This window comes from Alligator mississippiensis, chromosome 4, assembly GCF_030867095.1.
Source record: "Alligator mississippiensis isolate rAllMis1 chromosome 4, rAllMis1, whole genome shotgun sequence".
Classification (NCBI taxonomy): domain Eukaryota; kingdom Metazoa; phylum Chordata; order Crocodylia; family Alligatoridae; genus Alligator; species Alligator mississippiensis.
Genome location: NC_081827.1, coordinates 36,372,249 through 36,399,786, shown reverse-complemented (window position 1 = coordinate 36,399,786; position 27,538 = coordinate 36,372,249). Strand labels below are relative to the sequence as shown.

The 27,538-nt window shown below is 42.8% G+C and overlaps 1 long non-coding RNA gene across 3 annotated transcripts in view; it reads left to right on the top strand.

Moving 5' to 3' along the window:
- Positions 1-537: 537 nt before the first annotated feature.
- LOC132249811 (uncharacterized) overlaps positions 538-27,538 on the top strand; it is a 47,917-nt gene continuing 20,916 nt past the window's right edge. For 2 of the 3 annotated variants that reach the window (XR_009461310.1, XR_009461311.1), the window contains exons 1-2: positions 538-690; positions 22,566-22,625. This is a non-coding gene — a long non-coding RNA (uncharacterized LOC132249811). Of the gene's footprint in view, positions 691-22,565; positions 22,626-26,235; positions 26,306-27,538 lie in introns of those variants that run through there. The other variant, XR_009461312.1, reaches the window with a different exon arrangement.

The window sequence follows — 27,538 nt, the reverse complement described above, 5'->3', positions numbered from 1 at the left end:
AGCAAATATGGTGCAATCAGACCTAAGAGGTAAATTGACATTGGTTAGGGCAGCTTCTTAGGCAATGTGAGATAAAAATGCTTTATGCAGAGGATAAATTTTTACTTAGGTGTCCTACATCCAGAATGAATACTCCAAACATTAGGATACTGGGTAGAAAAGTAGGGAAAATCTTTTCTTTCATTTTAGGTGTGCAGTTGATGTGCTATGAATATGTCTATCAGATCAGGCCCTCCAGGTGAGAAATGGGAATACTAATTTTATGGATCCTGTTGGCACTTAGGCATGAACTATTTAACCCATGGCTTGGTGCAGGTAGAACTTCAGATCAGATTTAATGAACTGGTTCAGAATAAATTGGAATTAGGCACCTTAATCTAGGCTTTAATCAATTGTCTGCATGCCCAGCAGCACACATTAGGCCTCCTAGGAGATTTGTGTACATACAGGATCACATGCTAACTAAAATGGGATTTTGTAAATAACAATGAAACTTAATAGCTAAAGTAACATTTAGGTATCTGTGGCGGAGCACAGGGTGCTCCTGCCACTTTAAGGGCCTGGAGCTGGCAGCCTCCAGGTGCCTGATTGCGGCAGCCATTTTGAGGCTTATATAAACCAGGCAGTTTGGCTGTAGGACACTAGGCAGTAATATTGCCTGGCTGTAGGGTTGCTGTGATTGACCTGGAGGTAAGGGGGAGCTATAAGGGGATGGCAGGAGGGTCCTGGTCCTGGTCCTGGTCATGACCTGAAACTGCACCCTGCCGGGAGTGGGTGGTCTGGTGGGGTTGTCAGTGACGTGGGAGCCCCCAGGAAATGCCAGGCCAGTTATCACCCCGGTGAAAGGCGAGTCGGGGCGCCTTAACCCCTAGCTCCCACCACCACCGGGTGGGTAACCCTGACAGTGTTATGAGGGCCTAGAGGGCCAGTGTTTGTGAGGGGCCCAGAGAGGGCAGATCCTGAGAATGGCGGTGATGTGGGTGTGGTGCTGCGGTGGCTCCTAGGAGGAAGGGAGTAGCAGCACGGTGAGGCCCAGTGATAGAGTGGCTAGAGAGACCCAGCCCGAAGGGGAGAGTACCTTTGATTGGCCCATGCTGGGGCCAAGACCAAGTGGGTCAAAAGGGCCGGGGGCCCACTGCGAGGGACGCCCAAGAGCCGGGGGTCTGGGGTCCCGACTGGCCTTGAGGTGGGCCAGGGCAAGAGGCCAAAGGTTCCGGGGGAACCACACCCGAGAGGGAAAATAGCTTTGGGGGGGTGAGGTAGCCCAGTTGACGGCGGAGTGGCCGCCTGTGTAGCGAAGATCTTAGTGGGGTCTTGCATGGAAGATTCTGGGGCCCAGTGTGGGGCCAGTGAGGTAGAACACCATGATGCCATCTGCGAGGCTTGGGCTGTGGTATTAGGGGAGGTCGGAGCCGCAGAGCGCCCCTTGGCATCGGGGCAGTACGAAGGGCAGCCTCCCGCTTAATTGAACTAGTTATCATCAAAGGCGTGGCGGGCGAGCTAAGCGGGTGGTTGCCCAGAGACAGGGGGTGGGCCATGGAGATCGGCCCGAGGAGGCCCTCCGTCACAGCATCTAAATCCCCCTTGCAAATCCAGTATTTCTAATAGTAAAAGGCAAATGTGTGATTGTCAAATAGCATTTGATAATGAAGGTAAAATCAGATTCTGAAAGCTAGAAAAAGCAGCTTAAGCTCCACAGATATAATTGAAAGCAACAGAAGAAAGACATGATGTTCTTGAATCAGTGGTACATGACAAGTAGACACACTGCGTCGGGTTTGTTAAATGGAATGACAAATAGTGATGCCAATTAATATTGCATAGAAGTGGGATATATATTTTTTGAATAACAACGGGTCTCAAGACAGCCTGGGGATTATGGAATATTAATGGGAGAGAATTCAATTAAAATAATCAACATAAAGTAAAAATCTTTGGAGAAAATAGCCATACTTGAATTAAAAAAATAAATACAAAAAGAAATCTTGATAGTAAAATACTCAGATTGTCTACAACCTGAATATATTATAATATGCATAAACTGATATCCTCAAGTGCTTTATAAAGTATTTAGTATGTACAAGGATTACTTTTAAATCAAAATATGTCCACCTCTTACTGGAAATACATCAGCTAGCTGGCAGTTCTTAATTATACAACACAATACTTGTGAACAGAAACTCAAGCATACTGTATCAAATTGGAACAACAGAGATAATTAGATGTTGGAACTGCATACAGTAAAGGCCAGATGCTGTTTAAGTAGCGTAAGTGCTTACACTACTTACGTGTGCGTAAGTAGCAGGTATGTATCCATATAACTTCAGTTTTGGGAACTAGCATACATTTTGGGATTCAGCATTCTCCCAGCTAGCCTCTTGAGGCTGCTTAATAAAGCTGCTCTCCAACTGGTCAAATAGAATCGCCCAAGTATGTGTGTAAGGCCAGTAAAATCCTGAAACTTCAGTTGGAGAAAACTCACAGCTGGTAGATATTAGTTGACAGAGAAGGAGCCTCCCTACCTTTTAACCCAGTTGCCTAGTGGTTAAGACACTTGCCCAGGTAACAAACTCTAACTCACAGAAAGTATGAACTTACATTACCTGTTTCCCAGCAAACTGCTTGAACCATTAGGCTGTAGGCTAGGCATTAGCTACACCAATCTCTTATTGAAGCAGCTCTGCTCACCACCCAAGACAGAAAAATCTGAGCAGCCAGGAGAATACAGGCAAGTCAGAGTTATGGCTCAATAATATTGAGGGTAGTCTGTGAAGGTATAGAGATAAAATCACCATCTTCAAGGGGTAGCCCCAGAACTTTTTTTGCACTTTGTAAACTTCCATAAAATGTCCTGTTGACCTCATCTATGTACAGTTCTGGTTATTCAAATTCAACAAGAATCAATTTAAACTGGAACAGGAACAGAGAAGAACTACTTGGATGATCAGGGGAATGGAGCACTGGTTTACAACATCTTTCCAAAGCAGGAAGCAATGTAACTTCCATGGTACTATGCTGAGTGACAGTGACACTTAATTTATCCTTGGGACAAGATGGACACAGCTACATTTCCTTCCATTTAGGAAGAGCTAGAGGTAATCGACATGTGCTGCATGTTTGAGGGTCCCACTACCTGGTATGATAATATATGATCTACACAAGGACAAAGCACTTTGGCTTGTTTAGGCAAGCAAAATGAAGGCTGATGGGACATATTACTCATCACTAGAAATACAAAAGAGTGTAAACACCAGGAAAGGGGAGGGGGAGGAAACAACTTCAATAGAAGAAGGAATTGGTTTAGATTGACATTGAATAAAAATGGTGCTATAAACTAGAAGATTTCTAACTACTGAAACAAAGAGGCTCTGAAGCAGTCTTTCAGTAGGAGTAGTGTAGCCAAAAAATTCCTATTTTTAAGAGAGAACTTGATCATCCTATGAATGGGAATGATATGATATAATTGCCTGTAATAGCAGAGGACTGCATTCAGTCACTGAGGAGATCCTTTCTTGTTCTGGAAAAAGAGATTTTTTGTAACAAGTGGTAAGTATAACACTGTTGTTGTTCGTCCTTCAAATTCAAAGATAATCATGACATCATGGGTTGGTTTGGTTTCTGTGAGCATGTGAGTGGCCAATTTGTGCTTTGAACTGTTCATGGCACACTGAGCAAGAGATACTGCTTTGGGTGGCTTGATCAACAGTGGATGTGCTACCATTGAGAGATCTACTCTGTTTGTGCTTCTGCTGTGCCTCAGTAGTTCTCCTCCACTGATAGACTAGCTCCAGTATGGATGAGGCTTCTCCAGGTGGAATGATCATGAGTGTGATCTTCCCACAATTTCAGGTCAATATTGAAACATTTCAAGGATGACTTGAGGGTGTCCAGTTGTGGCATGAGCAACTGGTGCCACCTTAGTGTCGGGGGGTGAGAGGCATGTGCCCCGCCCCCCCCAGTGACCAGTCACTGTGGGGAGGTCCCCCCAGGGCTGATCATGCTGACCAGGGGAGTGGGGGAGGTTTCGCCTGTGGCAAAACTTACCAACCTGTGAGCAGCCACGCTGCTCCCAAAAGTGGCCACGGTGCTCCCAGAAATGACTGTAGGGCTTCTGGAAGTGGCCGCAGCCTACATCTGGCACTTGCACTCCCTGGCCAGTGCTCACAGGTGGGGGGGGGGCCCACACTCCTGCCTGTCCCCCCTGTCCATTGCCTGAGCGGGGAGCATGGCCTGATAGGGGGTGCATTGGTGCTCTCAGGGGGTGCACATGCACCCCTGTGCACACCTGATGCATTGCCACTGAGTTCTGGGCACAGCACTTTAGGAAGGATGTGGATAAGCTCAAGAGAGTACAGAGATGGGCCACCCATATGACTGGGGGTCTAGAGGATAGGCCCTATGAGGAGAAACTCTGGGAACTGGGCCTGTTCAGTATGAGTAAGAGAAAACTGAGAGCTGCCTTGACAGCTACAAGTACATCAGGGGTGAGCATCCAGATCTAGAGGAGCAACTCTTCAGGATGCTACCCTTTGGGAGGAGAAGGACCAATGGGCACAAGCTAATTGAGGGATAGTTTAGGCTGGACAGAAGGAAAAACATTATTTTCTGTAAGGGTAATTAGAATCTGGAACACACTCCCAGCAGAGGTGGTGCAGTTGCCATCCTTGGAGGTGTTCAAGAGGAGCACCTTGTTGAGTCCATTACCACATACACATTCCAAGCACCAACGGAGAAAGGTGTCACCTTTGTCTTTTTTGTTCTTTTCTGTTATTTTTAACTGCTATAGTGGGATCCCCATTTAGCTGTGGTATATGAAGCAAACAATGTTTAGGGCACCTTTTCTAGCCCCTTTTTTATGCTATGGAGGTGAGCAGGGTGATCCTAAATAGGGCTGCTCAGTCACCTAGGGGGCTGTGGAATTTCACTGTAGTTTTTGGTCCCAGGTATGACCAAAAACTGCACCCTACTGGCATTTGGAGTCACTGTGGTGGGACTGCTCATGGAGGAGCAGCCCCTAGAAAGTATCACTAGAGCCAAACCCCAGGGAAGGATGAATCTGAGGCTCCACAAATCCTTAGCCCACTCCCCTGCCTTGCAGGTTACCACTTGCCAGGGAAAGGCTAGGGGAACTGACCCCAAAATAAAAGTAAGGGTAGGGCCAGACTGTTTACCAGAGTGGATAGCTAAACCTGGCTCCATCTGAAAAGTCCTTTCTGGCAGATCAGGCAGCCAAGCAGATATATTCATCTCTCTAACTGTGAAGGCAGATGGCAAGAGCTATGTGGACAGTGTAGGGCATCAGTCTTGGTGCAGCAGGACCCGATGGCCAGACATCTTGACACTGTCATGCCACTGGATTCAGACAGGCCTAGGTGCAGGGGCAGTGCTAGGGAGGGTTTCTGGGGGCTATAGCCACCCCAAAATTCACCCTAGCCTTCCCATAGCTACCCCTCCCAAGACCACCTGTTTCCAAGTCCCCTTTCTCCTCCCCCCCAAGCTGTCACTGCTTGCCCTGCAGCTGAGCCTGACTTGCTCCCACCTGCAGAGGCATGGCACTCCTGGCCTGACCTGGCCCAGCATAGCATGGCCTGCCTTTGTCTGAGGAAGAAAAGAAAACAGATAAAATACATATTTAAGTGGGTATTGTTAAAAAAACTAATATGTTTGGTCAAAAGATGTATAGTGTAGCGCCTGCAATTTTCTGTCTAGTCCACCTTATCCCCCACACCAGGCAGAGGCTGGCACCGCCCTTGCCTGGATGAGAGAGTGATGGTGATTCTGTGCAACTTTCCTTCACTTAAATCCGACTCATGCTCAAGTCATAACATCATCTATATCTCTTCATAGATACACTCCAGTCCTGTGGCAATGGACAAAAAGCAAAGCAGAAGGTGGGGATACACTGGGAGCTGTAGCTGCAGACCAGCACACAGGCAGCTCAGGGCAAGGGTTGCTTTTCAGTGGACTGAAGCAGCAGTGGAAGTATAACACTATAGATACAAACATGGAACAAAATATTACAACTGTATAGCTATATTAGGTGCCTCAATTTTAGGTACTTGACTTGAGAAACTAGGCACTGATCATTTTGCTAGCAGGGCCAGTTGATACACTTCATGGATATTAAGCACTGGAATATAGGCTCCGTTTGCAAAAAAATGTATGCAGCTCTCTTGTTTGCACTGTTTTAGTACAGCTCCAAAGAAGCTTCTAGAACTTTCTACTGTTGACAAATCTGCCTTTATTTCTTCACAGATTTATAACAATAGAGGAAGATCTGGCCCCAGAAATACAGATATCAATAATCATACTCTGCCATTCCAAATTGAACATAAGATGGATCTTGGAACACAGCGATTTCTGAGATTTGTTTTTTTGGGAAAACAATTGGGAACAAGGAACTAGAGTGTAGAAACTCTATCTGTAATGCTAACTATGTCCTCAAGGAAGATCAGTTTATGATGAGTGAGAAAGATGTGAAACAACATGTTTTAATAAAGTTAACAGAAGTTGTTTCATATTTCTTAACTTTTCAGTAGGATTTCCTGGGACCTCTATGTAATATTTATCATCAAATGATTCTTCCAATATTACAAGAACAGATTGACTCTGTAAACAATTAGTGCCCTCCACTGGAAAGTAAAATATTTTAAGACCCAGAAGCACTCATTTTTTAATAAAATAAATGATAGTGGTCTACTACTAGACGAATACTCTTCTGCTTATGTGGGCCCTATGTAAGCATTATCCATATGTTCAATTGTTCTAAGAAATGGAGGATTAAACTCTATTTTGGATGCTTTGCTATTCAAGGGTTAGTTAAAATTACCTAGATTAATGATTTATCACTGGCACTTGTTTTCTAATAGTATGTGATAGCCGAACATTGATTAAGAAAGGAGGCTATCCTTGTGATCAGATTTCTAGAAATGAAAGTCATGACACACAAGTAAGCATGCAACATATATTTTGTTTTCCCTGTTCTTACTGATATACTTTATGCTGCTCATAAAGGAATTTTAGCCAATTTTAAAAGAGTTTTCAAGCAACTATCAGAAACATGATTTTTTTTAGATGCTATTTTGTACTCAACAGGCACTAGCCTGGAAAAGATGACATAGAAGAAAAGTGGGTATGGCTGGGATATCTCAACACTGCATTCATTCCTGGGTTTGCACTCTGGAGTTCAACATAGTATGGCCTTACAGTGCTCAGTACATTGGGACCATCAGAATCCAGTAACTTCAGGGTCAGAGGAGTTCAAAAGGGAATTTTTTGTCAGCTTAGCAGACCACTCCACACTAACTTACTTAAGTCCTCCTTAACTTAGGCTGACCATAACTAATCTGGGACACCTAGGACACTGCTGCCCCCACCCACCTCCTGCTGTCCTAAGTCAGTGGCACTGCTGCAGGCAGGGGTGGGGTGGCATGGTGGGCTGGACAGGTAGGCAGGCAGGCAGCAGTGCCTGCCTGCCCACCTGCCTGGTATGCTATGCTACTCTGTGCAGCTCCACCTCCTCACCAGACTGCTCCCTGCAACCCTGAATTTCCAGGATGCTTATTTTAATTCTCACCAGCTGGTCAGGACCAGCCTACAAAGTCCAGCTAAACCAGTACATATAGTCACCCTACCTTAACCGGAACAGTAAATAAATTAAAAAAAAAAACTCCACGCCTAGCTTTTATATATTAACAAAGTGGCTCTCAACCTTTTGCTGATGTGGGCCAGATGAGTGGTTCAGGGCCAGTCCTCAGGCTGGATTGGGCTTTATGAGCCAGGGCTGGGGGCCTCTGCTGCCTCCCTCAGCCCCATGCCACCTCCTGGAGCCCTTTACCACCTCCTGCGGCCCTGAGCTATAGGCTGACACTTCCTCCGCCTGGCCCCTGTGTTACCAGATTCGGCCCTGGGCAACCTTTGCATGTCACTGTACCATGCTATCTGGCCTGTAATTGTGGCCACTGGTCCCCTGCGGCCAAGTTTTTGGACCAAAGGGGCCCCAGCAGACTAAATGTCATCGCTCCATAGGCTGGATCTGGGTTGTGAGTTGAGCATCCCTGTATTAACAGAATGAAGAATTGGATTGTTTCTCTAAACAAACAAATAAAATTTTCTCTAAAGAATCTTTTTTAAATATAAATAATGCATTCCAAAATAATTTCCAGGATTGCAGTTTTTTAAGGGCTAAAATAAGTTGGATTGTAGGAAAATAAACAATTATATAAATACAATTAAATTAGCAAATAAACTATATATTTTAAGACATACCCTAAGTATCTAAGTCTTGAAATAATTGCCATTATATTTTAATAATTTTGTTACTTTGCCTGTAATTTAGGTATTTATCTGAATATTTCAAATATTTTAAATGTATTTAGAGTATCTCCTCCATTTAATGTTACTATAATGACAAAGAAATTTAAATATACATTTTTGACCAATAATGGTTAGCACTGAATTTGAGGGAAGCAAATATAAGTTTAGGCCTTTTGTTGGTGAAAAAGTGATATAGCTTTATTTGTAGGTTGTTTGTCTATAACTGTAGATGAAAAATAGTGCTTGAATTCCAGTTATTGCAAGGCAAGTTTCAATTCTGTGGATGTTATACACCTTTATAGTATGTTAAGTCTGAGCATTAATTTATGCATCTTTATAATATTTTTATTTACTTACATATCCAGGCCTGTGGAAAGTAAAGTAATTTTAAAAAGAAATGAAAGAAATTGTATCAATTTACAACCACTAGAACAAAAGCAGTTCTTTTAAAAAGTCATAATTGTACAATTTAGCAAGTACATCTGGTGTTAGTCAGAGTATATTTCTGCTACCATCTATCACTTAGGAATATCTTATTTCTTCCTCCAGTGAGTGATAGAGGTGCTAAGGGAATTGTTGATACACATTTTTTAACCAGTGACCTTACTAAACATATTTTTTTCCTTAAGGTAATGCTAGAAATATGTGATTTTTATCTCTACGAAGTTTAAAGGCATACATTTATGATGAAAGATTTGAACAAATGTATCAAACCAATATTTGTTTTCAAAATGATCACAAATATTAACCCATTATTACATTTTCAGATTCTTGTTTTGCGCACTTTTTCAAATTAAAAAAATATACAAAATATAGATTTAATTTTTTTCCCCCCGATTACACTATAACTTGTGATGCAAAACCACAGTCTGTGTCTATACCATCACCACATTTTCCAGTGAAAATAAGGTGAATATTCTGTATTCCAGTGAACATAATTCTTTTTTAGTAAGTGTTTTTTATGCCATGGCAGAAATAGAAAGGTAACATTTAAACAACACTGAAAATAACACATACTAATGTTATACTGTTTAAATGCCAGGCTGGTGATATGTAGGTTTGTGAGAGTGTGAGATTTTGATTAAATGGATGTTGCCTATACTTCCAGAGCTCATTGCTCATTGGTATAGTTTCTGAAAAGTTTGGCTGCAGGGGTTTGGTACTTGACACCAATATCAAAGAGAATGCCATTCACCCCATAGTCACTAAGAGGTCTTTGAGCTTACTGGGATACCGGAGACAAATTCCCGACTTGGAAGGGCAAGCCAGATGGCAGTTGTAAATATAATGGCATTGAAATTTATGGATATATGTATCCTAAGCCTAAGTCAAAACCTGACCCTAAATGTTGCAGGTAAACATATTTGGTTTCATTTTATAACATCACACAGTAGCAATATTTCAGTATATGGATAAAGGGGACTGCGCTTAGAGGTTTTGTATATCTTGTCCTCATTGCCAAGAAGACATCTGCCAAACTATCTAATAAATGATATCTTTCCAGAGCACATATGTTGAACACATATGGGTACCAGTAATCTGTGAGTTTCCATTAAGGAGTGCATTTTGTATGATAGATAGCATTTTTCAGGCATAAAATATTTTGACAACTTTACTCTAGATAGTATAGAACTGCTCATGACTTTGATGAAAACAAACTATAGCATTAAGTACCTTAATGATAAAATTTGTGTATTTTGGGGGGGGGGGGGGGAGCAATAAAACACCTTATTTTGAATGTTCCAAAATCTTGATTTAATTTTCTTACCTTAATCTCATATGGCATTATGAATTTGCACTTTTTCATTGTATTTACACTTGCCATCCCTAATGCATTACCAGGTGTGAGATTTATGAGCGGAACACATGAGACCTGCCATAGTTAATCACATTTGTAACCTTTCAGATACACTGAAGAATTTTTCCTGCTGTGAAACATGCTTTACTTTTTAATCTCTGCTGAGCATATTTCAAAAACAATTCTTATAATTTTGTTTTCTCCCCCCCGCCTCCCATATTTCTGGTTCAGTCATCAAATAAAATTCTAGTTACCTTTCTTCCCTTGCATTTGCTAACAGACAACTATTTGCATTTCAAGAGTATACTGAAGTAATCACAGAGATAAACATACATCAATTCATTTTCTAGAGTGAAAAATAATGTAAAACTGCTGAATTTGGATTAGGTTTCTGCCTTATTATATGAACTAAGCTGTTATAGATCTACTGGATTATGCTATTTTATAGAAGATGGAAATAGTCTAAAAGTTCATATTTAGTATATTATAGCACTGGGGGAGAGTACTTTAAAATTTCAGAAAATGCCTCTGATATTCTTGGCTGATCTTGTTACTTGCTTGAATGCCTCATCCACCTCCTCCTTGTGATTTGACACCATAATATCACTATTGTTCTCCCCCTCCTCCCCCAACCCTTTATCTTCACTGAGATACACTCAGATTCGTTATTGAACCTAGGATCAAACTTAGATATTCTTAATGTTTAATTACCTCTTTTTACTATTTTTTTTTCTTCTGAAATAAGGCATAGCCCTCAATTTTGATATTCTAGTCATAGGAGTTATCCCAGCAATTTTCTGTAATAGCAGGTGCATCATACTTTAAAAAAAATACTCTGACTTCCAACTCATCTGTCTTGTTTCCCATGCTCATTGTGTTTGTATATATGCAACAAAGATACTCTGCAGTCTGCCTTACTCATTCTCCTTTACAGCTTTTTTGCTATATTGTAGTTCTCTAACTCTTCCACAGAATTAGGCCTCTTTTCTTAGTTCACAGCCCCTATTGTTGAATGCACTTTGGTTTTTCTTTGCCATCCACCATAGGATTATAGTCCTCATCACCAGTTAGCCGGATGATCTTCCCATTCTTCTTCTGCTGACTTCTGTCTTGGGTCAGCAATCCTCTTTCCTGGTACCTTGGCACTTTGTTGAAGAATCCAAAGCTTTTCCATAGACAGCATCTTTGGAGCCATACATTTACTTCCATGATGGGTCAGTCCCTGCTTGGGCCTTTATCACCTTATAAAAGCCGTATAGTCTCCTTTGATCTTTCATGGTCAATCCTGGTAGTATCACTGATGCCTACATGATGGGATTGAGAAATGAATAAGAACTGGCAATTTCCCTATTTTGTCATGAATTCAAGCATCTCATGGGAGTCTGGGTGAAGATGATAGATGGGTAACCACCATTTTCTTGAGAAGGGTTCCCAGACCACCATTACTGATTATCGTTTCCTCTTTTGGCATGGTGGTTATAGAACTTCCATCCCTAGGGCTGTGCACACTCCTGCTTTCTGTTCTGTTGACTATGTCTCTAAGCCCTGACATCCATTGCATGGGAACTTCTGCTGTGACTTCCTCAAAGGAAACAGAGAGTCTGAAAGTGGTTGCTTAGTTCAATCTATGTCTCAAACTCTGGTGATTCTCCTTTTTCTGGTGGTCACATGCCACTGCAACTCTTCTTCCTTGTCTTTCAGCCTCTGGATTTCTATCCAGAAAGATCTCATCCTGTCTTATATGGCTTAGAGCTAATAGCTGTACTTCCAATCCTTGAATCTTCTTCTCCAATATGGTCATCAGCTTTTACTTGATACAGATTAGTTTGTTTTGATCTTCAGGGAGGAACACAAATGTGTACATCCAATAAAGGTCATGACCACTGTTCCCTCTAAAGTTTAGTGATCTGTGAGCAACAATTGGATACCAGTGAGCAATAACCTTTCCGAACGTGATTGTGTGAGCAACAATGCAGTGAGCAATCAATTGAGTTGAGGATTTACAATAAAAAAAATCTTACTGTCTATTAAAAAGACTTGTAACAGTATAACAACAACAAAAATGATACTATAGCTTTTTATTTATCATCAAAGTGACTTTTGTTTACCTTTTTCTGTTTTCCAAACAGAATATACAGTGTCCAGGTTAACAGTCTTTCCTGAGGCTAAACAAAGTTTAATTCTCACCAGCTTGTCCAGATTATCAAGTTTTAAATGATTTCTAGACTTTGTTTTTATTGTGTTCATGAGGCTAAACCCTCTCTCACAATCTGCACTAGATGCCTGAAAAGTGGCACAAATGTCAACAAGTGATGACAGTTCACTAAATTGTTCCTGTTGTAGTATGTAGGTGACCATGTCTTCAAAAGTCTTTATTGCCCCAGTTTTCATTTTCTCATTAAGAGCTAATTTAAAGTCCATATATTGTTTGCATAGATCCTTCTTAAAAGTTTCTACAGTTTTGTTTAGCAAGGCACTATATCTTTTTGCCAATATTTTCAGCTTCCCATGCCCAAATGAAAAATCATTTCTGTTTAATAAAGAGGAAAAAGAATCCTTATAAAAAATAGACCATTCTTTCAACTCACCTTCTGGAAATCTGTTGTCCATGTGGTCACATGTATGCTCAATGAATTGAATAACTGATGTAGTGTCAACAGGAGATTCAAATGATGGCAGCAAGGTTTGAACATCGTCAGAAAAATGTACAGTCTCACCAAGATACTGCAAATGAAGTTTAGCAGTTGTAGCTTTGGCAACTTGAAATGCTTCTACTGTTGTTAGTGACCTTCATTGAAGCATTCTGCATAACTCAGCCAGTTCACCTAAGACATCATTTAGTATGGCCAGTGCAATGTGATACTCTGGTTTCCGCAGTATGTCCAAGCAGTATTTGTGAATTGGGTTGTTGTCTTCAGCAGCTTGTTCTGTGTAGTAGTCCATCAATACAGTGTAATTCTTCATCAAGGCAGTAACAGCAAAATGTCTAGAAAGCCATCTGACCTCATTCAGTGGCCTAAATGAAATTGTTTCACACTCAGCAGCCTTAGATAGTTCTTCAAACTTAGATTTTTTTTTTTTTACAGAAAACCTACTAAAATGTGTGTATATGGTCTGTAGTAGAGTTTCAATGTCCTTCATCAAAGACACGTGTTTCCAAGCATCATCAATCCCCAAGTCTTCCCAGTGTGCCACGCAGAGCTGCTTGAGCAGTTGCGGAATAGACTGGCAAAGTACTGGAGCCACACCATTGTGCTTTCCAGGCATTACTGAAGCACCATTGGAGATGAACATTGCCATCCTTTACATATCTAAATTGCTGTCAACATAAAATTATCTAACTGCTACTACAGTAGCAGAGCTATCACAAGCTGTCAGCTTTAAAATTTCAGCAAACCTGGTTAAATGAATGAAATCGTCCATAGTTCGGAATTTTACATACAGAATTAACATTTTGCTAACAGAAATATCTGTGCTCTCGTCAACTATCGAACTGTGGAATGGCAATGTACGCATTTCATTCAGTACTTCCTGATGAACTACAGATTTTATGCAGTCAATAAATTCAAATGCATAATTCTTACTTCTCCAGCTTTCAGGAATTTTAACATATTTGCCAATGTGACTGTGGATTTCCTGCACTGATAGCATGGATGAGCTTAATTGCGCTGTAAGGAGAACATTAGCAATTAAGATTTTGACTTCGTCAGTGTTTGACCGCTTCCTTTGAAACAGTTCCATCTTATTTTCCCATGTCTCGTGTGTTTCAGAAATAAACTTTTCAGGATTCCTCTGCTTTGGTTGCGTAGTTTCATCACAGAATCTGCATGAATCTTGTAGGTCAAATGGTGTTTCAAAAAATCTAATTTTCAGTTATCACCCCATTTTTTCCAGTTGTCCATTCGCTATTGGCACCTGCATGCACGCAGATGGTACACAGGATATCCTCACTTTCACAATACTGGAAAATATATCTGAGACTTACACGCTGCTGACCAGACACATGTGGCAGGTCAGTTTCGAACATTTCCTTCAACCAGTCTTCTTTGAATCACAAGCAGCTCTTCTTCTTTGCTGGTCCACCGCATTTACTGCCTTCATGCTTACGCTTTGACATTATAAAATTTGAGGATTTAACTTAAAGAAATAAACAAAAAAACAATTACAACACTAACCACATGACCAGACTTGGGTTCAACTGTAAAGCCAATAACCAGAAGTCGTCCCTGGGAAGAGCCTGGGTCCCTCCACGCTTGCGGTGATGGACAGCCAAGTGAGGGCTCATGGCCCCCAATCTTTGCACAGGGCAAGGGTGGGTGGGAGTTGCTCTCTGCCTGCTCCCTGTCTCCATGCCTCATTGCAGCCTTTGAAAACAGCGCAGCACAATGTGCATCCCACCACTGGGTGGGTTGGGCAGCAAGGCACATGGCATCACTTTCAAAGGCTTCAGCGAGGTGAAGAAGCAAGGAGCAGGCAGAGCACAACTCCCACCCACCCTTGCCCCATACAAAGATCGGGGGCCACGTGCCCTCACTTGGCTGCCCATGCCACGTGTCTAGAGGGGTCACTGGGCTCCAATTGCCACACAACCCAGCCGCTGGCTCAGGTCGTGGGGCAATCAGAGCCCAGCGGCTTATTCAGAGGCACAGTGTGGAGGAGTCGGGGGGGCGGGGGGGGATGTGTGCTCCCAGTCCCCTGCAGTGCGTGCAGCAGCAGGAGCTGCAGCTGCCTACCCACATCCCTGGGCTTTGATTGCCCCAGCCCAGCCAGGACCCCATTCACAGTGAACAGAGCCCCAGCCAGGCCAGGTTGTGGGACAATCCCCACAGTGCAGGAGGGAGTGGGGCAGTTCTCTTCCCCTACCACACTCTTGCACTGTGGGGGTCTCGATCTGCCCCCCCCCCCCAATCTCTGTGATAAAGAAAGAAACTTACCTGCCTGCAGCTGCAATCCTGGCTGGGGGTGTGCAAGTATCTCAGTGTGCCTGCCCCTCCCCACTCCTGCAGCAGCCTGTGGCTGGGTTGGGGTGGGTGGCGAGCAGCCAGACGTGAAGCCGGTGGCAGTGGCAGGGGGAGCATTGGCACCCCCTTGTTATGGCACTGGGCACCCCCCCCCAAGTCAGTGCCTGGGGGCCATGGCTCCTACTGCCTCCACCATCAGTACGCTACTGTGTGCACAGCATTAAAAAGTTATTGCACGCAGCTTAGAGGGAACACCGGTCATGACAGCTGATCAATCATTTTCAATCTTCATTTTTCTTTAAACCTCTAAGGCAGTGGGAAGAAACCTGACTCTCCAAACTTCCAGTCTCTCCTAGCTCTTTTCTTAGGTTTATTAGCTTTGTTGGCTTCTCATTTGTTCAGTGCTTGCTATGATCACAAGACTGCTTGTCTTAAGCCATCACCCTGGAACAAAACCTGTCTAGTTCAAACCTAGTCCTGGTTCACACTCTAGCCCCAAAGAGTCCATCTGAAATAAAGTTTAACAGTTACCACAAACAGGCTCACATCAAAAACAGTCAGTGCAGACAGACCCAACTATTTAGTAACTTGAAGCAAAGTCTAGCCTTAATGCAGTCTTATCTTTACCAGTCTTATCTTTTCTCAGTCTTCTGAGAAGATCCCAGGAAAGCTTTGTTATCTTCTTCTCTGCTCATCACTCTTACAGGATCGTTTGGAGATCTTTTATTTTTCTTTCTCTGCCAAATGCTCATCTCCTGAACAAGCAATATTTATGACAATGATTTTTTGTGAGCATGAGCTTAATATTTTATGGATCAGTAAAATGTCTAGTTTTCTGGCTTCCACAGATATGTTCTGCAGGCCTACTCCAATATATCTGCTCATTTTCTGTTACTCAGCCAAGCTTGTGCTCTTCCTACTTCTGACCTTTAAGGATATGGTCTTAGCAAGAAAGATCTCAATGACTGGACAGCACTGACCAGGGGTAAACTAATGGTGACACAACCTAACTTATTTATTTGAGGTACAACTCCTGCCAGATGACTCTAGGATTCTAGGATTTCACCCTTGGTCTGATTAGGGGAATGGGAACCTCAGGAAGCTTGAATTAAGAACACCATACCGCACAAAACATTTATGGCTAAATTTATACATTCCTTGTGCCACTGTTTTTATTTACATGAAAATTGACCAGTACTTTCATACACCTTCTGATGTGAAGCATTCTGCTACATCAAAATGAATAATTTGGTGCGACTATGTGTGTTACCAGAGAACTTCATGCATGATTCAAACTGACATTCTTTATAACATCTTGACAATGCTGTATAAAACATGCTATTTTAAAGTCCACGGTACATGAGACCACTTTTCTCTAAGTCCCTTGCAGAGCTAGGACTAATTCACTGTTTATGAGTTGAGCAAATACATTAAAATCAGTACTAATTTGGGAAATCCTAGGCTTAATTATTCTATGACTAAATAATCATATATATATATATAAAAAAACAAAACAAAACAGGCAGTGAAATTATCTTCAGTCATTTTCAGAACTGAAGCATAGCATGAAAGTATTTTGGCCTGATTTTCAAAAGTGTGAGGTGAGCACATTTATCTTACCACAACCCCCGCCCACCACAAAAAGTGCCTCCAAATGTAATGCATTGTATAATGTGTGCTAGCCAAGAACTACTTTTAAACACTTGTCAGTTCTCACTGATTTGAGAAATTTAGAGAAAATTCTCTCCTCAGATACTTGCAAACCAGTCTGTGTTATCTGATGGTACCTGACTGATGGTATGATTTGACTGTGTAGGTGCACCACCGTGAAGCATGGCATGCTCACAGTATGGATGAAATATCTTAGTAGAGTGTCAGGCAGGTGCCAATTAGCTCCCTGTCCTGGGGAAGTCATAGTGGAGTTGTGCCACACTTCCCTGTGGCCCTGCCTAGTGTAGTCATTTGATAGTGTAAATATGACCCGTGTGGTCAGATGCATAGATTCATTTAAATATTTAGACAGAAGGGGTGGAACTCAATTAATTTTGGTCTGGTTTTAGTCATCTACATGGCATTTTTGGCATTTATATGCAATCCATATTTCTATGGACATGTATTCTGAATGAGTGGATGTATATACCTAGGTGGCAAAAGCATGGAGACAGAGAACCCTCACATATTGTGGCCCCAAAGTGGCTAGGTCTTTTGCCTGGGAGAAATTAAGTCTGCTTTCTAGGTCTTGTCCCTCTCAAAGGAGGTTTGAAACTGGGTTGTTTTGATTTCTCAACAAAGTGTTCAAACCACCATGCCACAGGTCAGGAATTATCCAGGTCCCTCTCCAGCACCCTTTTTGAAGCTGAGCCTCCATCCCTTACATTTACTATAATTATTTGAAAAGAGGGATGGGAGCAGTGCAGCAGGGAGAGGGGGGTGCTATGCTGGGAGCAAGGGTTCAGGTTAGAATCTAATACCTCTTCTAGTCCAGATTAGCAGCCATTTTATTAAACCACACACACTGTGGCTTGCTTATATACCCAACATCCCTCTGACATAACTCCCTTTCGTGGCTGCCAAGGGGGCCAGCTTCAAAATCAGCAAGGGAGAAGGGCACAGATAATGCCTGATCTGTAGTGTGGTACTGTAGTTACAGCATTATCCTTGGAAGTCAGGTTGAAACTCCCTTTAGGTGATGGGGAGTTGAAGCCCCATTTCTTTGGGTCTCCAGGTAAATTGCCCTAGCCAATCAGGTACTGGAGACAAAACATAGATTTTCCTCTTCCTCTTCATGTGTTTTGGGATGTCTACTTTTTCAGGTCTTAGACACAACTATGCATCCAGAAAGGGTGTATGTAACTGGGCATGTAGCTTGCTATGCAGGGGAATTAGCACATAGCAATAAACTCTGGTGCAGTTTGTGCCAGAAATTATTGCTCCTGGGTGCAGCTTTTCCATGTGCACCCAGGACCACAGCACATTGAGCCAAGGCAGAGCAGCCTCAGCTGGCAGGGGACCCAGAGGGTTAGCCCACCAGTCTAGGGCTGCTCTGCCCCAGTTCAACATTGGGCAGAGGGGCTGGCTGGGGCACCCAGGTACAATAAGTGTGGGGCTAGTTGGCAGGCAGTCCCCACACTGTAGCACTTTGTGCCCCAGTCAGTCCCAGTCACCATCTACATGTGTGTTTTGCAGCAATAAATGACTCCGCTGTAGGATAGTACTTGTCCTGAACAGTACTATCCTATGGCAGAGGTAATTAATTTACCATGCCCATCTTAGGTAAATGGTGACACTTTACTGGAGTGCTAATTAGTCAGCTTCACAGTAAAGTGCACATGTAGATGCACCCAGTGTGTAGCATATTGTTCAGGCTGAGAATGTGGATACGCATTACTGACTGGGAACCACCTAGGTGGAGACCACCAGGTGCCACCCAGGTGGCAATGTACATGTGGAGAGGTGTTTACATGTACATTGCCCTAGAGTTCTAGGTGGGATGATCATCTTTTAAGCACTGAAGTGCTATGGCTTTGACACCTGGGATGGGACTGAGCACTTAGCCAAGCATGCTTTGCAGTGGGCGAGTGCTTGCTCTTATACTTTTGGGGTTTCAGGGAATGGCAACCTATGGCTGGGGGCATTTTCATTTTTTCTGCTTTCCCTTTTCTCCTAAACAGAAGTTCAATAAACTTGAATAATCTTGCAATTGACTGACTCCTGCAGTGTGCTTGCCTGACTTAATTTGGCTAGGGGGAAGGAGTGTTTGGACCTAGATTTTTATGTTCCCAGGGTTTGTGGGAGCCTGATGGGGGGCTGCAGTTGAGTAGGGAACGAGAACATGGCTAGTTGTAGGAAAGATAGCTTTTTTTATTGAACAAGCAGTGCAAGGGAAGTCATTGCTAAGAAGTTTCAACATAATGGGGGGAAAAAAAGGTAAAATTATTTTGGCTATGCACCACAGTGACTGGTTGTAGCAGTGGCGGGGAGGGGGTGGTGGGAGTGAGGAGTGATGCAGTGTGGGTTGCCTGCAGGACCAACCAGCCTTGTGCCATAGAATATTGATGTCCACACATAATACTGAACTGGTGAACCAATGCAAAGGAAGACCTGGTTTTCCAGCTATGCTTTTGAGCCATTCCAGGCAGTTACTGGTTTAACAGAATCAGGTTTCAATTAAATTGTTACATTTGTCCATAACCCTCAGTCTCTGTGGGTACATAGTTATCTATGCACACAGGTCTAGGCATCCAGCCATAGAAGGGCTATCTGTGTATACATCCCCAATATGCCATGTAGATGACCAAAACAAAGCTACTTAGATGACCACAGACCAATAGAATCCCCTCTCCCAAAATCTACAAAAAGAGTAGCAAGGAAACAATTCACTTATTAAATATCTATGCATTCACTATTTTCAGTAAATGGTAAGTACTATGTATTGTAAAGGTTGTAATACAACCAGTCCAGAAATAATTTTGTAAGCACTTGCATAGGAACTGGTAAATATTCATAACATCTGACCCATTTATAGGAGTGTCTGAGTTCCCTGCCCCCCACCAACCTTCTAACATACCCGTCCTTAAAAAACCTTTGTGATTTAGGGATTTAATTTTAGCTGTATAGATGTGAACTGGAGGCACAGAGGTTAAGGCCTAGAATCACTAAAAGGCTTAAATACCACAAGGACTTGGCAGACTATGAGGGTAGAAATAGCTGCTGCCTTTGTGCTACCATAAAAAAAATGTTATGATGGTTCTAAGTACCAAACAAACAAATGTCTGTACCCTTTGTTGTGCCACAAATGGCCAACATTTGTGGCCATGACATAGGTAGCATCACTTTGTGCTTTTTATTTTTTAATTGAGATAGACATCTGTTCAGTTTATGGTGTGAGAACATGGTCAGCCTGGAGCTGCACTGGGCAGGCACTCACAGGACTTCAGGGGACCAATCCTGCATACCCCAGGCATTCCCAGGACTGGGGCCCTGAGGCCCTGGGAGCGCCTGCCCGGGTCCCCATTGAGGGTTCTCTGGGCACCAGCGTGGTCCCAGGGCTGGGATTGTCAATCAGCTAACTGGAGCATGTCTCTGCAACACAGCATCGTGTTGCCTATTGTCCCACAGGATAAACGGGCAGGACAACAGGCAGTGTGTGTTTTGCCTAATGAAGCAGGTCAGTTGTGCTGGGACACATCCTAGCACTACTGCTGATTCACTTCATTTAGCAATGGCTATTTATACGCTAAAATAATCCAAAGGGCTAATTTCCTAACTCCCTCCCTTTTGCAGTAAAGAAACCAAAACAGCTTTTTTATTGTAAGAGTTGAGTAGCTCATGCATAAGCCTTACAAACTGGGAGTTTTTTTGCCTAACCTCCTAGAGGAGCTGCTTTTGTTAAAAAATCTCCACTAAGGGAGGCAGTACCTCTTATACAAAAGATCAGGGTACTCACCCAGACATAGTTCAGTTCTCTAGTTCTGAGGCATTTAAAATCCAGAACTCCTCTCTCTCAGGAAAGTGGGGCAGGCTAAAGGCTCTTTTGGGGTGGAGTCTATGGCAGAACAGGCACTTGAACCCAGCTGGAGGTATAGCTAGAAAAACACAGCATGAAAGTATTTCCCTTCTGTAGCCACATATGTGGATTCTTTAGAAATCTCCCTTTAGTGCTGCCTTACCCCACTGGTGCACTGAAGGCATCATTGCAGGTGTCGTGCACAAGGTAGGGTCAAAATGTGTCCTGAGCTTTTTCTCTCATGATACAAAGGCTGTAAGCCTGGAATCAGTAAAGAAACTACCATTGATTTTAGTGGGAATTGGTTCAGGATCCCCTACTGCTTAACTTCAGTGGGAGACAGCATAAGAGAGATGTGCATGAGAAATGCATGCTCTGTCAGCTTACTGAATGGATAACCTATAAAAAAAGAGTCAAAGTGCTGCTCTGAGGCTTTTTTTATTGTATATGTCTTTTTTTTTAGTTTGTCAATATTTTTTCTGTTTTTCTAATTAAATTGGCTTTGGTTTAAGAAAAAAACATTCCAGTCCATATGTGGCTATATTCACACTTTACACTTGGAATAAAAAATATGCCACTGCTAGAGAAATTCTCACCAGTTCACAATATCATTATGTTTCTTAGTAATGTCATTAAAGCTGAATGTCAGTGTTTGGTAGAAAAAAGAAACACATTTTAAATCCAGAATCAGTTGTGTCAGACAAGTTTAACAAAAAAAAAGTTCCATTTTTGTAGCACTTCCAAGTGCCCCCCCTCCCATGTTTCACAAATGAGCCCAAACATCTGAATTTCATTCAGAGACTCTATGAACTGTGAATAGATGATGCCTGCCTCACTTCCACTCCTCACTGCATTTCTGATTAGATATCAGCTACTTTTTCCAATAGATTCTAGTTATCTAGCCTGAAATATACTATCCATAGTTTATTGCTGTCATCATCGGTATGATGGGTTAGAATCATCTTAAAATTGGAGCTGAGTGGTTTAGATGCAGAGCTTCCACAGCAAGGCTGCTATAAAATCCTAAGAGTGAGTCAGGAGCCAGAGTGTTACTATACTGTACCCTGACTCCAGGCTTTGACGAAGTCCTTTGGGTTTTTAGAGAGTGAAATATAACATCTTCTATATCATATTTCCTGCTCTGGGAATATTTCACTCACTGAATTTTAAATGTACTTAGGTTATGTGCACAGAAAAGGCTCAATCTCAGACATTAGCCCTTTACTTAGGGACACACATGGGGCTAAATTATACAATTCATAGCCATCTTGCTTGAAAGAATTTAGACCTTAATGATCATTACTTTTAAACATAAATACGTATCAGGCTTGTCATGCCTGCTGTCTTTCCTTGGCTCTGATCCTTGATAATTATACCAATTGGTGTGCAGTTACATGTACTTCTTTCCATGGGCTTACAAAGTATATTGCCTTTTAGATCCAGATTCTAGGCTTCAACTGTTTCTATTTCCCCAAAGGAGTAGGAGTGATGTGTATATGCTAAAGCATGTGGAAGTGTCTTGTTTTATCTTGGCCACATGTAAAGCATCACACTGCCTTTGATGACTAATCACCACTGTGCACTTGTATGCAGGCTTTGTCATTTTAATTCATTTGGAATTGATATTCTCCCAATGTCACTGTCTGGCATGATTTTGACTTCAGTCCTCTCTTGTTACAAATATTGCCCAAATGATCAGCCAGAGATTCTCAAAGCCATATCTTACTTTCTCCATGATGTGTTGTGAGGCTTGGGGAATGTTCATTTAGAAATACTGCTTTCTACAGTCAGCATCTTTGATTACATTCCAGAATACTGCATCAAAAGGATCAGATACATAACAACAGCAGCAACAAAAACCCAACAACTAACCAAAGCATAACTAGGCAGTTTACTATGCAGAACTTCTGATGTATTTCAGCTGATAATGCTCTACAGCCTTAGCTTTTTACACTTGCAAATCTTTCCCTTTTTATTTAAATAGTTGGTGGAAGAAGATGAGATGGAAACTTGAGTGTTAGAATGGACTCTACCTTTGAAAAAGGTAGGTGTCGACAATTTGATTTTGTTTACCCTAATCTTTTAGCCCAATGCTTTCATTAATAATACAGTGTATTTATCCTTTCTCCACTTAACTAGCTGCACAGAAATAAATGCCATGTTTCTCTTGCTTCTGAATTTTAAGTGCAAAGAAATAAATCAGAATATACTGAGGGAAAATCCTGGTGAGAGAGAAGCATAGAATAATTCTAGCTATGAGTGCTAGGCAACCTAAAAAATAAAGGACTATGGACAGAATACCAGAGTCTTCTCATCCTTCACTCCCCACCCCTTCTTTTAAGTTTGTATCATTTCATTTTCTCTCACAACTTGAATCCCACTCTACCCAGATGTAATTAGTACCATTAACACCGTCAATGGATATGATCAAACAAAGAGGCATGCAGCATAGATACTTTACCGAAATTGCTGAGATCTTCTTTCTGATGAGCATTACAATACTAAAGAAATTCTGGCCCCACCAACATTAAGGGGAATTTTGCTATTAATTTTGGTGTTGTCAGGAGTTCATATGGACCATTTCTGCATAGTTTCTTTTCACATGGATTATTCCTCATAAACAGAGATCCAGGTTTTCTTTTTTCCACAGAAAAATGGAGTAAACCATGGATTTTACCTTTTACTGGAGGAAAATGCAGAGTTCTCGTTTTAGCAGAGAAACCTGCAAATTTCAGACTTTCATGATGAGCCCTCTGCAGCTGGCAGAGTTCCAGCCTGCAAGGGGCTGGGGGTGAGCAGGAAGAGAGCAGCCAAGCAGGAGGTGCTATGTGCATGTTTATGCACATGGCCACCAGGAAGCCGGGAGAGAAGCTCCTGCAGGTAAGTGGTGGTGGGGGGCGGGGGAGGATTGAGGCCCCCATAGAGAAGGAGGGAGAGAGGGAGTTGAGCAGGGCTGGGGCTGGGGTTGCAATACATGGCTGCGGGGGACCAGTGGGGAGTGGGATGGGGCTGTAGGCAGCTCATTCGGGGGGTGGTAAATGGTCGAGTCAGGCAGAATTTCTGAGGTAATTTCACCTGTAGTCTATTCTGAAGCTACTTCTATGTTGGAACAGGGTAGGGGAGGGTCAGCAATGATTGTACATTTTATTGCTCCTGTGGTATACCAGTGGGCAGGGGTGAGACAATAAGGATGTCAAGTACTGGCATCTATTAATGGCTGACATAAATCTGCCAGGGTATAACTGAAAATAAGTTTAACTTAATATTTATGTAAGTCACACTTTCTGTTTCTGCTTTTCTATAAAGTCCCTGTACCCACATGTGGGTCAGCCATGATGCCGTGGCCCACTTGTGATGGTCCCAGCATCAATCGCTCCTCCCCTGTACTATGGCCAAATGTACTGCTGGGTACATGGAGCCTCCTTCCCTGAGATGGTCTCCCCTACTATTAACCTGCCACGTCTTGATTGTTGAAAGCTGGTAATAGAAAGGGAGTTTCCTCCAAAATAGGGTGACTCTCCACCCTCAGGCCAGCTCAGTTCCTAGGCGGGTGACTTGAGGCTCCCACTCCCCTTCACCCCATCTACTCACCAACTGGTTCTAATTGCAGCTGTGGTGATGTAATGGGCCATTGCACAGTAGGTGCTCATTCATTCTCTAGAATGAATGGAGGACAATGCCTGCATTTGAGTACTTTCAGAATCCACACTGCCTGGGTGTTCCCCTAGGTGCACTGTAACCAAACTATTGTCCCCTTGGTCGAGATGAGAGCTGCCAGATGGGGACCTCCCACACTGGCTCTCTTATTCAAATTAAACCCAAATCAACTGGCCCTTGTGGCTGGGCCTCCATGAGCCACCAAGATTCTCCTGCATCAGCTGTCCCTTTTGCAGAAACTAAAACAAAATAAGCCCCAGTGCACTTCAGCTGTGGCACTGCATGGGGTGTCTGGGCGTTACTCATGCTTCCGGGGTCCGGGCTTTAGTCATGGGGTGAATCCGACCAGTTACCTAAGCACCTCATGGTCCTTGTCTTCAGGGGCAGGAACCCCTCTAGATTCCCTCTGGGCTGGATTGGTGGTGGCTCCCCAGCATCCACGTTGGACCCCACTGGATCAGTGGAGGAGCTTGCTGCTATTGCTACTTCTAGTGCTGCTTTCCCTGCTGCTGCTGCTGTTGCCACTGCTGCTCCCTTCTTTGTAGTTGCCTCCCCATGCTGGGGCTCCAGATACTTTTTTATGACATCACTCCATGTGTGCCCTCCCAGGGAGAGTGTGCTTTTAAAACAGAGTGGGTCTCGGCTGCCTGCAGGTAAGCAGAGCCAACCCTCAACCCTTTCCAGGCCATAGCCCCCCATCAACTGGGGGCTGTTGTTGGGGTATCCACCTCACTCCTAGTGACTGCAGGAGCCTCGTCACACTGCACAGTGACTGTCCCAAATAGTCATATAAGGTTGCAGAATATTGGGAAAAAAGAAATGCTGAAATAATAGGTTCAGGTTTTTTGTACCAATGCAGACATGGAAGTAGGGAAGTAATACATCTGCAGTTATCTGTAAGTCATCATTGTGAACTGCTGACCCTTAGGCCACTAAGAACTAGCTCTGAGGAGGAACTTGGGGAAGGCTTGTGGCTGCTCTAATTTTGCCAGCTGTCATGGCTCTAAACAGCCTTTTGAACAGCCAGATAGGAGACATGAGATTGGTCCAATCCCTTTTTGGACATGGCCTCTGTGCTGTTGTATCTGGAAAGATGGGTAGCAAATAATTACCACATTTTCTCACATATAATATATACCTTTTCCCTCACTGCACCTCAGAAATGGAGTTTGTGTTTTAGGTAGGGAAGCTGTTTTCTTTTTTTGGAAAAGAAGAATGCCTGGAGATGCTGTGCAGGCAGGGAACCTGCGAAGATGGTTGCTGCTTGTAGACACAAGTGAATCAGCAGATGGAAGGGGTCAAGTTCTGTGTTAACCCTCCCATAGCCATAACTATTGACTGATCATTGTAGCTTAGGTAGGCCTAAGGCAGCAAGCAAGCTGTTAGTAGTAGTTTGATGAGGTTTGTGTTATGGAAACAACCTTTTTCTTTATAGGAATTTATATAAAGAACTACTCACAGTAAAGAACTAACAATCATGTTACTACTTTTGGCAAGATCTGGGGCCTAATTTTGTGTGACATAAAGTAAATCCTCCTGAGAACATAGAGTGCCCAGAAAATGGTAAATTGCAGAAGACAGTTTGCCACACCCAAAAAGTTCCTGATGCTGCAGTTCCCAGATATTCTGTTTCTAGGAGGACTTACTTTATGTCATGCAGTGGGCCACAATTCTGTAAAAATCTCATTTTCTGTATTCTACCTTCCAAAAGCAAGGCGAATGTGTTGTTTGAAGGTGCATTGTATGCAAAAAATATGGTAACTTCTCTTGAGTAAGAGAAAACAATCCCCCCCCCCCCCCAAATGGTATAAATATACAAGAATATGAACTAGAATACACTAATCCTGACTTCCTTCTTGGAACTATCTGTTCCAGAATTATACATTTACTTAACTATTGCAAGCATTCAGAAGAGCACTCATTTTTATCTGATCATAAACACAAGCTATGTTGTTACAGAAAGCCTCTGTCCTTTATGCTTGAAATATATCTTTCAGCTTCCAGATATGGAAGTCAAGGAAACACTTAAATTGAAGGACAAAGGATAAAAATCAGAACACTTACCAGAAAGAGGTAAGCTGTAACAAAAGACAGTTGTAGAGAAAATTTTACATTTAGGAGGTTTTTTTATATAGACAGAATTTATATACAAGAGGCCAGATTTTCATTTAATAGAATTGCATAGATTTTGGGGGTTGGAAGGGACCTCAGTAGATCATCAAGTCTGACCCCCTGCCCTGGGCAGGAAAGAGTGCTGGGGTCAGATGACCCAAGCCAGGTGTTTGTCTAGTCTTCTCTTAAAGACCTCCAAGGTAGGGGAGAAGCCCATTCTAGATGGGTAACCCTTACCATGAAGTTCTTTCTGATGTCTAATCTACATCTGCTTTCTGTCACTTTGTGGCTGTTGTTTCTAGTTACTTCAAGGGACGCTCTGGTAAACAGAGCATCTCCTATCCCTTGCTGCCCTACTTGATGAATTTGTAGACGGCCACTAGATCACCTCTCAGCCTTCTCTTATAGTAGCTGAAGAGATCCAGGACCCTCAATCTCTCCTTGTAGGACCTTACCTGCAGGCCCTTAACCATATGAGTGGCCCTCTTCTAGACCCTCTCAAGGTTATCCACATCCCTCTTGAAGTGTGGTGCCCAAAACTGGATACAGTGTTCCTGCTGTGGAATGCCACATAGAGGAGAAGTATCACCTTCTTAGACCTGCTTGTTATGCACCTGTTAATGCATGATAAATTGCGATTATCCCTATTGCTCACTTTGTCACATTGTCGACTCATGTTCATTTTTGAGTCAACTATGACTTCAAGATCCCTTTCCACCGCTGTGCTGCTTAGAAGGCCATCTCCCAATCTGTATATGTGTTGGTGATTCCTTCTCCCTAGGTGCAGTACTTTGCATTTATCTTTGTTAAACTGCATCCTATTTTGTTTGTCCCACTTATCCAGCCTGTCAAAATCTGCCTGAATCCATTCCCTGCCCTCCAGTGTGTTTAATTTGCCCCATAATTTGGTGTCATCTGCAAATTGGACAGTGTGCTTTCCACGCTCTTGTCCAAGTCACTGATGTAGATATTGAACGGCACTGGTCCAAGAACTGAGTCTTGGAGGACCCCTCTGCCCACATCTTTCCAGCTCGATACCGACCCGTTCACCATCACTCTCTGGGTGCATCCCATTAGCCAATTCACCACCCACCCAACTGTGAAATCATCTAAGTCACAGGTGCTTCATTTTTTCATGAGAATGGGATGTGACACCATATCAAAGACTTTTAAAAAATCCAAGTATAT